This window comes from Pelophylax lessonae, assembly GCF_965119305.1.
Source record: "Pelophylax lessonae genome assembly, chromosome: 3".
Classification (NCBI taxonomy): domain Eukaryota; kingdom Metazoa; phylum Chordata; class Amphibia; order Anura; family Ranidae; genus Pelophylax; species Pelophylax lessonae.
This window is the reverse complement of record NC_138770.1, coordinates 247037447-247056106: the sequence shown is the minus strand read 5'-3', so window position 1 is coordinate 247056106 and position 18660 is coordinate 247037447. Positions and strand designations below refer to the sequence as shown.

Genomic DNA, 18660 nt, shown 5'->3' with positions numbered 1-18660 from the left:
GCTACACTGGTTGCTAGGATCACCAGCCGACTGGCGTCTAGCAACCAGCGACATCCCAAAGAGAGGACCCAGCATGCAGAGCAGAGGAGAATCTTCCTTGTCCTCCTCCGCGCCTATTCCAGAATGGCTCCACCCACCTCCTGCCTTCATGTGCTCTGTGCTTCCGATGCGGAAGGTAATCTGACTGACTGCTGCTTGATTTCTCTCTCTCTCAGTATGATTATGTAAGTGGGGCCCCAGTGCACTGCATTGCCCGGGGGCCTATAAGGCTCTTAAATGACACTGTGCGGGGCAACTTGCGCTGTGAGATTATTGAGGGGGAACTACACACAAAAATTGGATAAACCGCCATGGGTGTCCCCCCCAAGTTCCCAAGCAGGCCCTTTGTGTGTGGTATGGAGTTTGAGGGTAGGCCCACACCAAATAGACGGCGTGGGTTACCCCCAAAATCCATACAAAACCCTTATCCAAGCATGCAGCTTGGCAGGCCAGGAAACGGGAGGGGACGAGCAAGCCGACCCAACCCCCCCTGGACCACACCAGGCCACATGCCCTCAACATGGGGGGTCTTGTTGCTTTGGGGCAGGGGGGGCTCTGCACCCCACACCCAAAAGCACCTTGCCCCCATGTTGATGAGGACAAGGGCCTCATCCCCACAACCCTGTCTGGTGGTTCTGGGGGGTAATGCGGCCAGGGGGCTCATAGGAATCTGGAAGCACCCTTTAACAAGGGGTGGCCCCCAGATCCCGGACCCCACTCCCTATGTGAATGGGTATGGGGTACATAGTACCCCTACACATTCACCCCATAAAAGGAAGTGTATGTGAATAACGACAGGAGACGTTTCTGAAATATTCTTAAATATCTTCATCTGGTCTTCTCCACTCTGCTCTTTGGATCTTCTCCTCTCCACTCTTCTGCTGTCCAATCTTATGCTCTTATGTTGTCTGCTCTTTTGCCCTAGGCTCTTCTTTTTCCTCCTGTCCTCCTCCGATGCTGTTGCCATTGATTCTGCCCGTCTCTGGTCTCTGAACCTAATATATATACATTAGGGCCATGACCTCTCAATGACGTCATCATGCGTTCACACCCCTAATGGATATATAGTAAGCTGCAGAGACCGGAGACCAGCAGAATCATCGGCAACAGCATCGGAGGAGGACAGGAGGAAGAAGAAGAGCCTAGGGCAAAAGAGCATAAGAACAGGGTAGGTATTAACTCTAGAGTTATTTAAGATAAACTGGACACCAAATGTTTCTATATGATGACCTCATCTAGGTGCTTCACATTTACTTTATTTTTGTCTATTTTTTAAACAGATCATGTTTTACATAGTTGCACTCTCGCAAAAATGACAACAGAGGCTCTACAATGCTGCTCAGAGCTTGAAAAAATTAAGGAGACTGCAACAGCGTTACAGAATAAAATGAGAGACTTCGTGGACATGATTGCTAAATTAAAAAAAAAAAAGTTTAAAACGTTTTATGTGTTTTTATTGGGATGTTCTTGTTTTTACCCATTTCGTGTTAAATTTTATGGCATATTTATTGCACAATACATGCATCGTCAGCTGTTAAGGGTGTACCCAAGTTTTGTCAAGTTTGACACAGGACTGTTATGCATATCAAGCACTTTACAACACCCTAACCCTAACCCTAACCCTGTGAATGTTTTGTACTAAAAATGTATTACATTCAACAATGTGTGTTCGATTCTTTATTTGACTTTCGTTGGGGGGCCAGGTCTAAAGCTGTGTAAAGAAGCACAAAATGTATGATGGCTGTCCTATTCACAGATTTGCATGTTAATGAAAGCAGTTTTGATTGTGTGTGGAATTATTATGGGGAAAAAATGTTTGTGCCTTCAAGACCAGTGGACATCTAACAAGTTATATTCACTAGTACACTGAATGCACTATAATATCTGTGACCTTAGTGGCAATCAGTCTACTAAAATACAGGTTATATTTAGTGCTGGCTCACACTTTTGCTTCTGCGGCAATTGCATGTAATGTTGGAGCTTCAGTGCCGGGTCACACTTGTGCGATGCGGGAAGGCTGAAAATTCACAGCCTGTTCCCGCATGGCAAACGGACATCTGGCAGTTCACACTGCCATATGCGAGATGCTGGGGGTGTCAATGAAATGTTAAAGACCCCCCCAGTTTTATCGCATATCGCAGTGCGATGTGACATTTCGCACAGGATCGGATCACACAAGTGTGAACCACTGTGCGATCCAATCCTGATGCGGCTGAATAAATGCATCATGTGCGACTTTTGTGCGGGTGCAGTGCGAATTTAGCCATACAAAGTGTATGGCTGATTTAGCCCTGAACATCCGATCGCATGTAATGAAGGAGCAGTGCGCTCCGATATTACATGCGATCAGATGTGCAGTTCATCTGGTCTTCTCCACTCTGCTCTTTGGATCTTCTCCGCTCCACTCTTCTGCTGTCCAATCTTATGCTCTTATGTTGTCTGCTCTTTTGCCCTAGGCTCTTCTTTTTCCTCCTGTCCTCCTCCGATGCTGTTGCCATTGATTCTGCCCGTCTCTGGTCTCTGCAGCTTAATATATATACATTAGGGCCATGACCTCTCAATGACGTCATCATGCGTTCACACCCCTAATGGATATATAGTAAGCTGCAGAGACCGGAGACCGGCAGAATCATCGGCAACAGCATCGGAGGAGGACAGGAGGAAGAAGAAGAGCCTAGGGCAAAAGAGCATAAGAACAGGGTAGGTATTAACTCTAGAGTTATTTAAGATAAACTGGACACCAAATGTTTCTATATGATGACCTCATCTAGGTGCTTCACATTTACTTTATTTTTGTCTATTTTTTAAACAGATCATGTTTTACATAGTTGCACTCTCGCAAAAATGACAACAGAGGCTCTACAATGCTGCTCAGAGCTTGAAAAAATTAAGGAGACTGCAACAGCGTTACAGAATAAAATGAGAGACTTCGTGGACATGATTGCTAAATTAAAAAAAAAAAAGTTTAAAACGTTTTATGTGTTTTTATTGGGATGTTCTTGTTTTTACCCATTTCGTGTTAAATTTTATGGCATATTTATTGCACAATACATGCATCGTCAGCTGTTAAGGGTGTACCCAAGTTTTGTCAAGTTTGACACAGGACTGTTATGCATATCAAGCACTTTACAACACCCTAACCCTAACCCTAACCCTGTGAATGTTTTGTACTAAAAATGTATTACATTCAACAATGTGTGTTCGATTCTTTATTTGACTTTCGTTGGGGGGCCAGGTCTAAAGCTGTGTAAAGAAGCACAAAATGTATGATGGCTGTCCTATTCACAGATTTGCATGTTAATGAAAGCAGTTTTGATTGTGTGTGGAATTATTATGGGGAAAAAATGTTTGTGCCTTCAAGACCAGTGGACATCTAACAAGTTATATTCACTAGTACACTGAATGCACTATAATATCTGTGACCTTAGTGGCAATCAGTCTACTAAAATACAGGTTATATTTAGTGCTGGCTCACACTTTTGCTTCTGCGGCAATTGCATGTAATGTTGGAGCTTCAGTGCCGGGTCACACTTGTGCGATGCGGGAAGGCTGAAAATTCACAGCCTGTTCCCGCATGGCAAACGGACATCTGGCAGTTCACACTGCCATATGCGAGATGCTGGGGGTGTCAATGAAATGTTAAAGACCCCCCCAGTTTTATCGCATATCGCAGTGCGATGTGACATTTCGCACAGGATCGGATCACACAAGTGTGAACCACTGTGCGATCCAATCCTGATGCGGCTGAATAAATGCATCATGTGCGACTTTTGTGCGGGTGCAGTGCGAATTTAGCCATACAAAGTGTATGGCTGATTTAGCCCTGAACATCCGATCGCATGTAATGAAGGAGCAGTGCGCTCCGATATTACATGCGATCAGATGTGCAGTTCATCTGGTCTTCTCCACTCTGCTCTTTGGATCTTCTCCGCTCCACTCTTCTGCTGTCCAATCTTATGCTCTTATGTTGTCTGCTCTTTTGCCCTAGGCTCTTCTTTTTCCTCCTGTCCTCCTCCGATGCTGTTGCCATTGATTCTGCCCGTCTCTGGTCTCTGCAGCTTAATATATATACATTAGGGCCATGACCTCTCAATGACGTCATCATGCGTTCACACCCCTAATGGATATATAGTAAGCTGCAGAGACCGGAGACCGGCAGAATCATCGGCAACAGCATCGGAGGAGGACAGGAGGAAGAAGAAGAGCCTAGGGCAAAAGAGCATAAGAACAGGGTAGGTATTAACTCTAGAGTTATTTAAGATAAACTGGACACCAAATGTTTCTATATGATGACCTCATCTAGGTGCTTCACATTTACTTTATTTTTGTCTATTTTTTAAACAGATCATGTTTTACATAGTTGCACTCTCGCAAAAATGACAACAGAGGCTCTACAATGCTGCTCAGAGCTTGAAAAAATTAAGGAGACTGCAACAGCGTTACAGAATAAAATGAGAGACTTCGTGGACATGATTGCTAAATTAAAAAAAAAAAAGTTTAAAACGTTTTATGTGTTTTTATTGGGATGTTCTTGTTTTTACCCATTTCGTGTTAAATTTTATGGCATATTTATTGCACAATACATGCATCGTCAGCTGTTAAGGGTGTACCCAAGTTTTGTCAAGTTTGACACAGGACTGTTATGCATATCAAGCACTTTACAACACCCTAACCCTAACCCTAACCCTGTGAATGTTTTGTACTAAAAATGTATTACATTCAACAATGTGTGTTCGATTCTTTATTTGACTTTCGTTGGGGGGCCAGGTCTAAAGCTGTGTAAAGAAGCACAAAATGTATGATGGCTGTCCTATTCACAGATTTGCATGTTAATGAAAGCAGTTTTGATTGTGTGTGGAATTATTATGGGGAAAAAATGTTTGTGCCTTCAAGACCAGTGGACATCTAACAAGTTATATTCACTAGTACACTGAATGCACTATAATATCTGTGACCTTAGTGGCAATCAGTCTACTAAAATACAGGTTATATTTAGTGTTGGCTCACACTTTTGCTTCTGCGGCAATTGCATGTAATGTTGGAGCTTCAGTGCCGGGTCACACTTGTGCGATGCGGGAAGGCTGAAAATTCACAGCCTGTTCCCGCATGGCAAACGGACATCTGGCAGTTCACACTGCCATATGCGAGATTCTGGGGGTGTCAATGAAATGTTAAAGACCCCCCCAGTTTTATCGCATATCGCAGTGCGATGTGACATTTCGCACAGGATCGGATCACACAAGTGTGAACCACTATGCGATCCAATCCTGATGCGGCTGAATAAATGCATCATGTGCGACTTTTGTGCGGGTGCAGTGCGAATTTAGCCATACAAAGTGTATGGCTGATTTAGCCCTGAACATCCGATCGCATGTAATGAAGGAGCAGTGCGCTCCGATATTACATGCGATCAGATGTGCAGTGTGAATTCAGCCATACAATTTGTATGGCTACATTCGCACTGCTTCTGTATAGATCACAGAAAAAATAAGGTTACTTAGTCAGCAATAACATAGTGGGCTCTGAATAACGTGAACATAGATATTTATTGGTAAAAATCTCGGGGTATAATTACAACCGTGCAAGGTAAAATAAGTTGGTAAATACAATCAGTGCAGTGACAAGAAACAAGACAAACAAAACATAAAAAACATAAAGACATAAACATAAATACCCTAATGTATTATAATAAATATATAGTATGGGCACCTTCTGGACAATGACCAACAATGTAAGGTGACATTAGATGAACCTTGGGTGTGACCTAGTTCTCAATGTGAGAGGGTTTGTGGAAATTTAATGGGGTGCAGAAGGCCCTTGTATTTACACCACTGGGTTAAAAATAACACATGGCCATCATCACTTTGGATCAGCTGGGGAGAGACTACAGTAAACAAACACACTGATGAATGTATTAACCCTTCTAAAGTCACACATATATAACACATGATGAACCCAAAAAATGATGTTTGGGATATGTGCCCAAATTAATAGAATACACAATACAGAATCATTGCAATTTTGTTTTAATTTTTGGAAAAAAATTATATCTCTGACATTTATCTTGTGTCTGGCAGATACTACAACATTAATGGGTGTCTGGCAGTGATTCCTGCCAGGACACAGTTCCTCTCCCCACAAAATACTCCAGATATTCCTGGCGGATCTGACGGGCTCTTTGTGATGCCAATCCGGAACGTCCAACTTCCATTGAGGTCATGGACTCCACTTGCTCACGGGGTTGTTCCTCTCCACTTGGCCCTGGCATAGCAGGGTCAGTATCCAGTTGCTGCATTAGATAGTTGTCAGCATTCCTACGTAGAAAGTTGTGTAAAATGCAGCAACAGAGGACCACGTGATCTACTTTGTAGAGTGCCAGGTGTATGGACGTCAGGAATATCCAGAACCGGTTGGCCATTATCCCTAAGGCATTCTCCACAACTCTGCGAGCTCTGGACAACCAGTAGTTGTAGATCCTTTGCCCGGGGGTGAGGTTCCTCTGAGGGTAGGGCTTCATAAGATGCTCCCCAAGCGCAAAAGCATCATCTGCAATAAAAACGAAGCTCATCCCCTCAAATGTTTGATCCCTGGATGGCAAGTTCAGAGTGCCATTACAAAGGCGACGAGCAAACTCCGTCTGCTCATTAACTCCCCCAATCCGAATTGCGGCCATTTTTGCCAATATCCAAAAAAATAAACTCATAGTTAGCATTAACTATGGCTAGCATGACAATACTAAAAAAACCTTTATAATTATAATAAAATGCGCCGGAATTTGGAAAGGGGACAATGCGGACGCGCTTCCCATCTATAGCACCCCCACAATTGGGAAAATTCCACTTTTCCAGAAACTGAGCAGAAATCTCCAGCCATTGCTCTGCGTTTGAAGGAAACTGTGGGGGAAAAAAAAAAAGATTTAGTGCATGAGCACATCACATTATTACACACACAGTTGTCTGTTAAATGCTTATGCAACTTTAATAAGATATAAACAACAGGAAGCCAATCGTTTGGATTTGGGGATCTAACATCTACATACATTTATTTTACACCTCCTAATTTTATTATATTGTAACTCACCAGCTAGAGCTTTGGTATATGCTGACTTTTAGATTTAGCATGGGTGGGTGGGGGGATGGGTAAGTAAAACTATGCATTTATACATCAATAAGGGCTTGTGGTCAATGAACGTTTTTACATCATTACATAAACATACACAATCATAAGTGGGAATGGATGGACTGATGTGTTTAAAATAAATCATAAACTAGGTACTAAAACATTGGCCAAGGAATAATTGTTTCAGGGAAAGTAATAAAATGACACAGATTCAATATACTGTTAACAGGCAATGCGTTTAGGGACACATAGGAGAGAATGCTGGGGTGGTTAGTGGGTAATTTTACAAATGGTTAAGATAATATAAATCTTTACTACTATGTGCATGCGGCCAGAGGGTAGTTACAAAATAATGACCTCTGTAAATTGATGTACATCCAAAAACATCATAATTCGGGTGAGATGACTAATACATGTAATGTAATGTAAAACATAAAACATACCTTGATATAGTCCTTCTGCAAGACCTTGATGATAGCAGAGCAGGTCTCAGGGATGGTGATACCAAGAGCTTGGGGGGAGATGCCTGTGGTGAACTTAAGATCCTGCAGGCTTCTCCCTGTTGCAAGATACCTCAAAGTCGCAATTAACCTTTGCTCAGGAGTAATTGCAACCCGCATACACGTATCCTGCTTCAGAATATAGGGGGACACCAGGGCAAAAATAATTCCTGAAGTCATCAGGATTATTTTCCTGGAGCTCCCTCAGCAAGGACATGTGGGAAAATTGATCACGGTTAAGCAACCAATTTTTCGTCCAGGAGGTCCGCTTCTTCTTCCTCTTGCTCATAACTCGCCTCAGAGCCAAAACTCCAATACTAACTACAGCAAGGGTCGAATCCTCGGTCTCCATAATAAATTCTCGAACGATGTCTCGGAAAATAGCGAAATGTCGTCAACCAAACAAATGCTACCGAAATCAGCGCTAGATGCCCAGAAGGGTCACGGCCAAACACTCACTTCCTCTTTTGTAGCAGTGGACGTGCACCGAACGTGCGTTGAACGTAGTGATGTCATTTTCTTTCGGCCGACAAAAGTCCAGGGCAAGTCTAGAGCACATTTCAACAGACAACCAACAGACACGACAGCCCTGGACAAAAGACGGCCGATCTTTGGCCGACGATCGCTCTGTGTGTACGGGGCTTAAGTCTCTTCAAAGTCTTCATGGGGCGACTTTCTGGTCGCGGTAGTGTGAACCGGCTCTAATTCCACTTTTGTTGAGAAAAAAACATTCCCCTCTGGGTGATCATTGCAGGGATTTTAACAAACTTTGTTGCAGATTCCTACCTTTTGTTATTCTAAAGAAATTGTTGGTTCCTCTGTGTCTCCTTGCTGAGTGGGTCTAATGGGAGTGGTATTATCAATCAGCTGTGGCAGCTGCAGAGCACTAATGAGGAAATCTGCTGGGCCTGCTTACCTTTAGACGTTTTTCTATTGGGAGTATCTCACCAAAAATGTCATTTTTGTTGCAGGGGATGCCAGAAATCTGACTTGTATCTTAGGCAGACTTCTGGGAAAATCAGTGAGCCAATCACACAAGCAGGAAATTATGTTTCTGGGGTGTGGTCAGTACACATTCTGTGTACAGAACAGCTTAAGGTAGCCATATTGCATTGCATTTTCAGAAAATTACAACAGCTGCAGATTGAAAAGGAAAGGTCATTTTTAATAACATTGAATCACAATATGATTTGTGACGGAATTGTATACACTATATTATTTTTTGTTTGTTTGCTGATTTTTTTCTCCTGAAAGTGGAGTTAACCTTTAACTGTTAAAATTCTTTATTGGACTAGACTTTCCCTCATTATTTAGGGGTTGCTAACAGGCCAAATGCTATCTACCTGTCAATCACTGGTACACTGTATAACTAAAGGAATTAGGATGCCTGCCTTTACACACACATGAACTTTAATAGTACCCCATTCTGAGTCCACAGGGTTCAATATTGTGAGTTGGCCCACCCTTTGCAGCTATAACAGCTTCAACTCTTTTGGGAACGCTGTCCACAAGGTTTAGGAGTGTATCTGTGGGAATGTTTGACTATTCTTTCAGAAGCGCATTTGTGAGGTCAGGCACTGATGTTGGAGAGAAGACCTGGCTCGTAGTCTGCGCTCTACTTAATCCGAAAGGTGTTCTATCGGGTTGAGGTCAGGACTCTGTGCAGGCCAGTCAAGTTCCACGACCCCAAACTCGCTCATTCATGTCTTTATGGACCTTGCTTTGTGCACTAATCCAAATAATTTGGTGAAGACGGGATTATGGTGTGGGGTTGTTTTTCAGGGGTAGGGCTTGGCCCCTTAGTTCCAGTGAAGGAAACTCTTAAGGCATACCAAGACATTTTGGACAATTCCATGCTCCCAACTTTGTGGGAACAGTTTGGGGTTGGCTTTTCCTGTTCCAACATGACTGCTCACCAGTGCATAAAGCAAGGTCCATAAAGACATGGATAAGTGAGTTTGGGGTGGAGGAACTTGACTGGCCTGCACAGAGTCCTGGCATCAACTCGATAAAATACCTTAGGGATGAATTAGAGTGGATACTGTGATCCAGACCTTCTTGTCCAACATCAGTGCCTGAGCTCACAAATGCGCTTCTGTAAGAATGGTCAAACATTCCCATAGACACACTCCTAAACCTTGTGGACAGCCTTCCCAGAAGAGTTGAAGCTGTTATAGCTGCAAAAGGTGGTCCAACTCAATATTGAACCCTGCAGACTAAGACTGGGATGCCATTAAAGTTCATGTGCGTGTAAAGGCAGGCATCCCAATACTTTTGGTAATATAGTGTATGTGACAGGTAGGTAGTGACTGGGTTTTGCAGTCTGTACAGCCCCACTGAGAGGGGTAGTGACAACGTCAGATAGCAATGTTGTGTGTTACTGGAACAGGCGAGCTGTACTACCCTTACTATTTAATATGGCCTTGCTAGGTTAGCTCCTATAAAAAAAATAAATGAAGACTGATATTAGTTTTAATTTTTAGATCTCCATTTTTAGAGTTGTTGAAAACGCCTGAGAAAAATAAAATAAACAAAGCATATCCTCGTATAAAGTGTATTTGCCTCAATCCATAGCACCTAGCATGGATCCTGGCTGCTCTCTCTTTCCCCATCAATCTGCATCTATCACTTCTGGCAGTTTTAAGACACCAGGCAATCCATGGTGACAGCCGCCCCCACCCTCCTCCCCAGCACACAGCAGGCATTTGACAGCCTCAAATGTGTATGTTTCCCTATGAGACTGTGAAGGGAAATGTGTGTTTTGCCTGATTAAACAGTGTTTTTATCCACTACTACTACGCTCACTATCATACAAGATAGGCACAAGTTTATAAATGGTAAAAACAAATGATTCAATTTATTATAAAGATAGTTCTAACATGCAATGATTAGTTACAGAATCAATAGATATAGCAAAGAATTAGCATCAATACATTACCGGATATTGTAGCATCACCCGTTGCCTCTACGATTGGGGGAATCCAGCAATCAGCAAGGGGAACACCGGGAAATCGACTCAAGGCACATGCGGTGTCTTCAGAAAAGTCCTGATTTTCCCCAGAGAATCCCCTTCGTTTATACTATCTTTCTGTCAAGTCATTCTTGCCATGCATGCGTGATAAATATTTGCTATGTAAGCAGCATGCATGGATATGCGCAGCCCATAGATCCGGCACATGGACGACTCATGTGGACATGCGCAAAAACTTGTTTTTAATGACTGCTCATCTCATTCCCAGTCCTATTTATGATTGCAACAGATTCTCAACCTTCAGACTTTATTTGTCATAACTGAAGCAGCTCTTGTTCCCATGAAATAGTTTATGATAACAGCTGGTTCTCAACCTGTTCACCATATAGTACAAAAGTTTCGCCCACCACCTAATAGAGGTAAGATTGCAAAGACATCCATGAAAAAGATACCAGCATGCTCGGAACCACGGGTGCATTGGTAACCACACACACTTCTTGTGGAGCTATTTCAACCATCATTTTATAAGATAATGGCAAAATAGTCCATTTACACAAATTCACAGAATTCTGTAATAGACAAGGCTCATATACAGTAGATTGTAATTGACAAATTTTACCCTCTAAGGATTCAATGCATAAAGGCAAATCATGGGTTCTGTTTTGGTTATCAATATGTGTGCCTATCATCTGTGGATTCCAGAAAAACTCTGCTACTGGTTCCCCCAGAATCAAAGGCATCACTATAAATTTACACATAAGCGCTGTTTTAGTGACATTATACATACTTAATTTTCCCAAACAGTGTGTATCATTACAGACCATCTTTGAAGCTTCCAGCTGCACCCAAGCATCCTGGGGTATACTGGAGTTGAACGCGGTCTTCCATACTTGCTCATTTCCTGTCATAAGCATTGTTTGCATATTGCTTTTTTGTTGCTGTTCATATATAGTCCGCAACATACACACTGTCCAATTAACAAACTTTGTTATAAGCCATAAGCAAAATTATTAGATGTATTAATCAAGTTAAGCATTACAGTATCTACTCCAGCTGCTACGCTAATTGTGTGGAATATAGTAGGCATCCGCCATGCTTGAAGCGTTATCCCATCATTGATTTTACTGCCAGCATTATGTAGTCTATTAGCTAAAGTCTCTATTTCAAAACCGTTCAAAGTTCCAGTTAGTGACCCATATCCCCTGATAATGATGCTCCAGACCACATAGAACCATTAAAAGTAATAGTTAATATATCGCATCACTGTTTTGCCGCACATGTAAAGTTATCTTGTCGTCTTTCTTTGGTACTATAGACCCATCCCCATGATCTTTGGGTTTGTTTGGTATTTGTCACTTTAACCCTGGGAGTCCAGGCTTCTGCTCCAAATGAGGCCAACCACATGATACCAAGGATTTCAAGGCTAATGACATGCCTTTCATTGATCTACACCAGAAACAGTACATAAATCATTCTCGCAAATAACATTTTTGTTGCGCGATATATTCCCACTTTTCCTCTCCTGGTCTCATGACTAGAAAAGTATGGTCATCTCCTACAGCTATCATTTTAGCCGGTTCAGGTGGTCCTGTCTGTTTTTGAATCCAGATTTTTGCCCCTACATTAATAGTGTTAGTAGAACCAGAACTTTTATCACCTCTAACTGTCAATGTAGAAGGTGCCTCTCCTTCTTTCATTTGAGTAAAATACAAAGGAATCAGCAATAACTGTGCTATTCTTTCTTTTAGTCCTGCAGCTTATGGGTAATAGGGCATATGATAAACCCACTCTATATTATGCTGACTAGCATAATTTTTTACCTGTTGGCTAGTCAAATGGGATCCATTATCTATTTGTATTTGCATAGTTTCCCATAATGCTGTGTTATCAAGTCAAGTGTTCGGAGGGTACTCCACTGTGTGGCTGACTGACATGGAAATCCTACCAGTAACCCTGGGTATGTATCTACTGCTGTAGAAACGTACTTACATCGTCTGCTCTCTGGTAAAGGTCCAATGAAATCCATTTGCCAGATCTGTCCAGGCAACTTATCTCTCCCTATGTGCCTCATCCATCTTAGCTTTGTTCAGTATTAGGACAGCTGTATTATAATTATCAACCTCATCTCAATCTAAACTGAACCCAATATTACAAGTTTTCTCAATAACCTGTATTTTATTTCCAACCAAAAGGTTGTCTAAATCAATTAAATTATATCTATATTATTAATAAAATTGTTTCCACTAACAAAGGATATTTAATATGTGTTATTCTATACTGTATGCACTTTTCTTAACTTAACCTTCACTTTACAATTCTGTTTGGGAAACAGATTCAAAATAACTGTGATCACATTGTTTATCATTAGAATAATTAACCCCGCACATATTGTTATGATATACGTGTAGTCATATCATGGGTGACCTTGCCAGATATCACTAATGTCTCATCCCAGTACATTCCTTTCATGAACAAGAGAAAAGGGATGGGGGGCAAAGGAGGAGGTCACATCTGCACAGGGCTAACATGACACACACACAAGATGTAGAACTAAGAGTTCTAGCATTCATACACATACAGAATTATCTCTCTACAATCACTTACATTTTTCCCATTTGTACACAACACATGCATATCATTTTCTCACTTTCTTTTACCTTATTTCCCTGCTTAAGTTAGTTTTACCTCCCTAAAATCTGCTTTCCTTATTTTGTTTTATTATCCCTTGCATCCCATCTACTGTAACCCTGTACTTACCTTACTCTAGTCCCTATGCCCAGACGGGCAGCCATAATGCTCATCCCATCTTTCCACTCTGACAACATATAAAGTATTCTCTTTGAGCCAGGGCCAAAAAATTGTTATTCCTATACAGTATGATTATCATTTGTCTGTTTTGGCTTTTTCCCTATGTTTAGGAATTTACTAGTTGTAAGGCCTGACCCTAAATACATAACACAACTTAACATCAAAATTTCCCTTTATGTCTAGTGTTATTTTGTCTACGAGTTACTGGGTGTATAATCTTGGGTGGATTTATTCCTGGATCTGGGCAATCTGAATCCCTAGGGCAGTCATCCCAATCCAATACATCAGCATCCCATTTATCAGGGTCCCAATCAAGAGAAGCTGAAGCAATTACTTTATGAACTTTTCCTTTGTTAACCTTTCCCTTCTTTTTTCTATATTTCATCTGAGCCACCTTAACCGCTGATTTTTCAGTAACATCTTGGTAATGCTCCAATTTGTCCCACAACAGCTTTTGGCCACACTGAAGCATCAATCCTGTTATATAGTTTTTTGTTCCAACTGATGGTACTCTTTCCATACCTGTTGAAGTTTCTTATGCACTTTCCTATATGCAGTTAGTAAAATCCAACTGTGTCTGCCCATTTGCCATGACCTGTTTTCGCAGGGACCCTCTCGAGTACCTTTACAACATTGAGGGGCTCTACATCACCTGCTTTCACAGGGACCCCCTCGAGTACCTTTACAACATCGAGGGGCTCAATGCCTTTTCATTTGCTATCCCATTGTTCTGCTAATCCCGCCCCAGATAATTATTGGGCTAAAATGTTATAAGGACTCTCGGTCCAGCCGAGAATCTCTATTGCCTCTCCTAATTTTTGCTTATTTTCCCTTTTAAACATGATTTTATAGTTCTTCTTGATTGATAATCTGAGATTTTCCTCTGGCTTTGTGCCAATTTTACAAAAGTCTGACCAGAGGTTCCCCTCCTTCTATAGAGGATGCCCCTAAAATGTCACTTGAATGCTATGGTTAGATTAAGGGTTAACTTAATTTGAAACTTTTGGCTTTGTGCCAATTTTACACAAATCTGACCAGAGGTTCCCCTTTGATTATGGAGGGTGCCCCTAAAATACAACTTAAATACTATAATCAGATAAAAAGTTAGTCTAATTTAAAACTTTTGGCTCAGTGCCAATAGGGTTCACTGGTCACGTTAATTGCGGTAACCCTTAATGTCCAAAAATTAATTCTATAACTATTATAGGAACAAAGATATTTACATTTGAATCCCCTTGGCAAGTAGCCAATTTTCAAAACTTTGCACCAAGATTCCCCTGCACATAAGGAACTACGGGCAAACTTTTATTTCTCATTAGCTATAATTTTATAGAAAATAACCTTCAGAGTATCCTGCTGACTATGCCAATTTATGTTTTGCCTGATAAAACAGTGTTTTTATCCACTACTACTATGCTCACTATCATACAAGATAGGCACAAGTTTATAAATGATAAAACAATTGATTACATTTATTATAAAAATAGTTCTAACATGTAATGATTAGTTACAGAATCAATAGATATAGCAAAGAATTAGCATCAATACATCACCAGATATTGTAGCATCACCCGTTGCCTCTACGATTGGGGGACTCCAGCAATCAGCAAGGGGAACATCGGGAAATCGACTCAAGGCATGTCTGCCGCGTCTTCAGAAAGGTCCAGATTTTCCCCAGAGAATCCCCTTTGTTTGTACTATCATTCTGTCAAGTCATTCTTGCCACGCATGCGTGATAAATATTTGCTATGTAAGCAGCATGCATGGATATGCGGAGTCCATAGATCCGGCACATGGATGGCTCATGTGGACATGCGCAATAACTTGTTTTTAATGACTGCTCATCTCATTCCCAGAAGACTGCTCATCTCATTCCCACAAGTCATATTTATAACAGCTGGTTCTCAACCTTTAGTTCTATTTGTCTGAACTGAAATAACCCTTGTTCATATGAAAATGGCATCCATTATTTGCTGAAGACTCAATTACTTTTAACTATTCACTCTCTCTCTGATACAGCCGTATCACATACGTATCACAGCGTGTCCATTCCCTCAGCGGCATTCAGGTGTCAGATTTCACTCCACTATATGCACTATGCTGTACAGTGTGTGACATCAGGTCCCCATACCCTACCTTCTAGAAGCTGAAAAATACACTTTGATCTGTGTATTTTGAACACCTTTGGAGAAGAGAGGGCTGCAGATAAACAGGTACAGCTTGTGTAATAGGAGTTGCTTCATCACTGTGTATAACCTGTGGCTAGTCATTTTAGTGGCTTTTAAAATAGTGTATCACCACTTTAAACCCTTGAAACAATTGGTTACACAAAAATTCCTTTCTTGCAGAGCTTATTGAGCTTTGACTGGTGTTACAGGCTTGTGTTATGGCCCATTCATACCACAACACATGTGTATGTGAAAAAAGTGCGCAGGATGTAAAATCAAATAAAGCTGCAACCCTAGAACCAAATTGGGATAAATATGTGTATAAGAAATCAGGTGCGCTAAATTGATGTGTGTCAGATCAATCAAATAGAGGTTGATCAAAATACTAGTGAAGTGAACATAAAATCACACAACTGGGATATATACAGTGATTGATATAACATTCATATAACTGTGTTAAACTCAAGTGGAAATAGATTGTATATAATAACATGCATACAATCAAAGTAAAACTCTCAACGGAATTGTGAAAAAAAGTCCAAGTGAAATCACCACTACTCCTTTAGGTGTAGTGGGGATAAAGGTGAAAAGCAAAGGTGAAGGTGCATAAAATCCCAAATAATATTCCCAGTGAGATGTGGAGAGATCCAGAGAAGAAAATTCCACTCAAGCTGTCGGGTGCAGATAATCCCACCACCGTATTAGGGATTGGCCCCTTACCAGAAGGTAGAAGATTCAAGGGTGTATGTATCAACTCCAGACGTGAAGTAAGTGCTCAGGGGAGGAAGTGAATCACTCAAATGGGAGGTTACGCCTCTTACCGGACAATAAGTACTGTAGAGCTTGTATATACACTCCTAAATGGTGCCTGTCCTCACTCCTGGGCGTCCTCACTCTGGGCAGTATCTCTCTGATGTCGATGGTAATGTCCCCGCAAGTATCTCACAAAAACAAAAGCCAAACCATAGTGCAGTACCTTTTCACATTTATTTAAAAAAAATACAAGGTGCACTTACATGGAAAGTCTTCCTAAAGCGGACGTCAACGGAGACAGGAGATGGCACGCATCGTCATCTTCCGCCCTTAAATCTGAGAATGCAGAGCAAGCTTCCGGTGTCCGCAATGTATGTCCCTCCGGAGGACGGACGGGCGGCCTGCCCCGGTGTGGATAGATGCTGCACACTGGGAAGACACACGAAGATGTTCACTTCACTAGTATTTTGATCAACCTCCATTTGATTGATCTGACACACATCAATTTAGCGCACCTGATTTCTTATACACATACCACAACACATGACTTGTGTTGACTTGCATTGTATTGTGTTCAGTAGCCCATTCAAAATGAAGTAATGGGCTGAAACATATAGCCATGCATGCTAAAATAGAACAAGCTACATTTTATCTCAGTGAAACATGTGAGATACTGTGTGCTGTGCCTTACTGTGTTGCAGTATACATGTATTATGGAAGTGCATTGGTGTGCCATTCACAATAAATGGCACAGTGGCGTACCAACGCATGTAATGTGAGTTATCACTGTGCAATGATTTTAATGGACCCTAAGTCACCAGTTTAAAGAAGAACTGCAGGAATTTCAGCACTTTAAAAAATGTGCTGGTTTGTAAGGGGTTAATATTGAAAAGATGTATGCAACTCCTGGACTTATCTTTTTTATTAACTGCTTACATTTTTACTGACGTCTGACATACAGATATCACTATACTTCTGGCATTCTGATGTTGGACCTTTGGGTGTTTGACTGCAGAGGCAATTGCGGCTGCTCAGCTCACCATGCAAAAGTATTTAAAGTATTCTGTGAATGGACAGCAGAGGGAATAGGCAGGCAGTGTGGTTTTTCTAATTTTACTTTCATTTACAATCTAGGTTTAACTACTTCCGGTCCGCGCTATAGCCGAAAGACGGCTACAGCGCGGACTCGAATTTCCGGGAGGCCGTCTTTAAACGGCCCCCCAGAGACAGGCTCCCCGCGCGCTCCCGCGAGTGCGCATCGGGGAAAATCTGTGTCGGCCGTGTCCCTTGGACACAGCCAATCACAGATCGTGGTAAATGGCCAATCACAAAGGCCATTTACCACGTGATCGGCCCATGCAATGAGAGATGATCTCATATGTAAACATATGAGATCATCTCTCATCGCCAGCTCTCTTCCTCACACAGAGACTGCGTGTGAGGAAGGAGCAGAGATGATCAGCCGTTCGGGGACACAGAGGAATGTAATCAGGGCACTGATCACCAGTGCCCTGATTACAACAGGAGGTAAATAAAATAAAATGTGCCCACCAACAGTGCCCACAGTGCCCTCCATCAGTGCCCCCCATCAGTGCCCACAATCAGTGCCCATAGGGCTGCCAGTCAGTGCCCATCAGTGCCTGCTCATCTAGGCACTGATGAGCACTGACTGGCAGCACTATGGGCTTATTAGTGCCGCCTATCAGTGCCGCCTATAAGTGCTCCTCAGTGCGGCATATTAGTACCTCCTCATCAGTGGCACCTCATCAGGGCCCATAAGTGCCACCGCATCAGTGCCCATAAGTGCCACCTCATCAGTGCCCATCAGTGCAGCCTATCAGTGCCCATCAGTGCCGCCTCATCAGCGCACATCAGTGAAGGAGAAACATTTATTTATTTTCAAAATTTACTCGCAGAAAATAAGAAAAACTATTTTTTTTTTCAAAATTTTCTGACTTTTTTCATTTAAGAAATAAAAAACCCAGAGATGATCAAATACCACCAAAAGAAAGCTCTATTTGTGTGGAAAAAAATGATAAAAATTTCATATGGGTACAGTGTAGCATTACCGCGCAATTGTCATTCAAAGTGTGAGAGCGCTGAAAGCTGAAAATTGGCCTGGGCAGGAAGGGGGTGAAAGTGCACGGTAGGCAAGTTGTTAAGAGGTTGTATTTTAACCAGATTATTAACTGTAGTGTATTGGCAGTGTGGCTGCTGTGTAGTGGAGCACATCTCCCCTGTTAGAGGACTGGGTGTATAGCAAAAGCTGTACTCATGGCACTCAGTAAAAATATAAATAGTT

The 18660-nt window shown here is 41.8% G+C and overlaps 1 protein-coding gene and 1 pseudogene across 3 annotated transcripts in view; one reads left to right on the top strand and one right to left on the bottom strand.

The window, feature by feature from the left end:
- The window catches only part of VEPH1 (ventricular zone expressed PH domain containing 1), a 761239-nt gene that overhangs the window by 106545 nt on the left and 636034 nt on the right, over nt 1-18660 (top strand). The gene's annotated exons all lie outside the window — the stretch shown is intronic.
- Nucleotides 11040-13421, bottom strand: LOC309550140 (annotated as a pseudogene). Its single transcript has 2 exons — nt 13387-13421; nt 11040-11843 (listed from the first exon to the last, which is right to left on the bottom strand). The product of its transcript is annotated as an uncharacterized misc_RNA (transcript).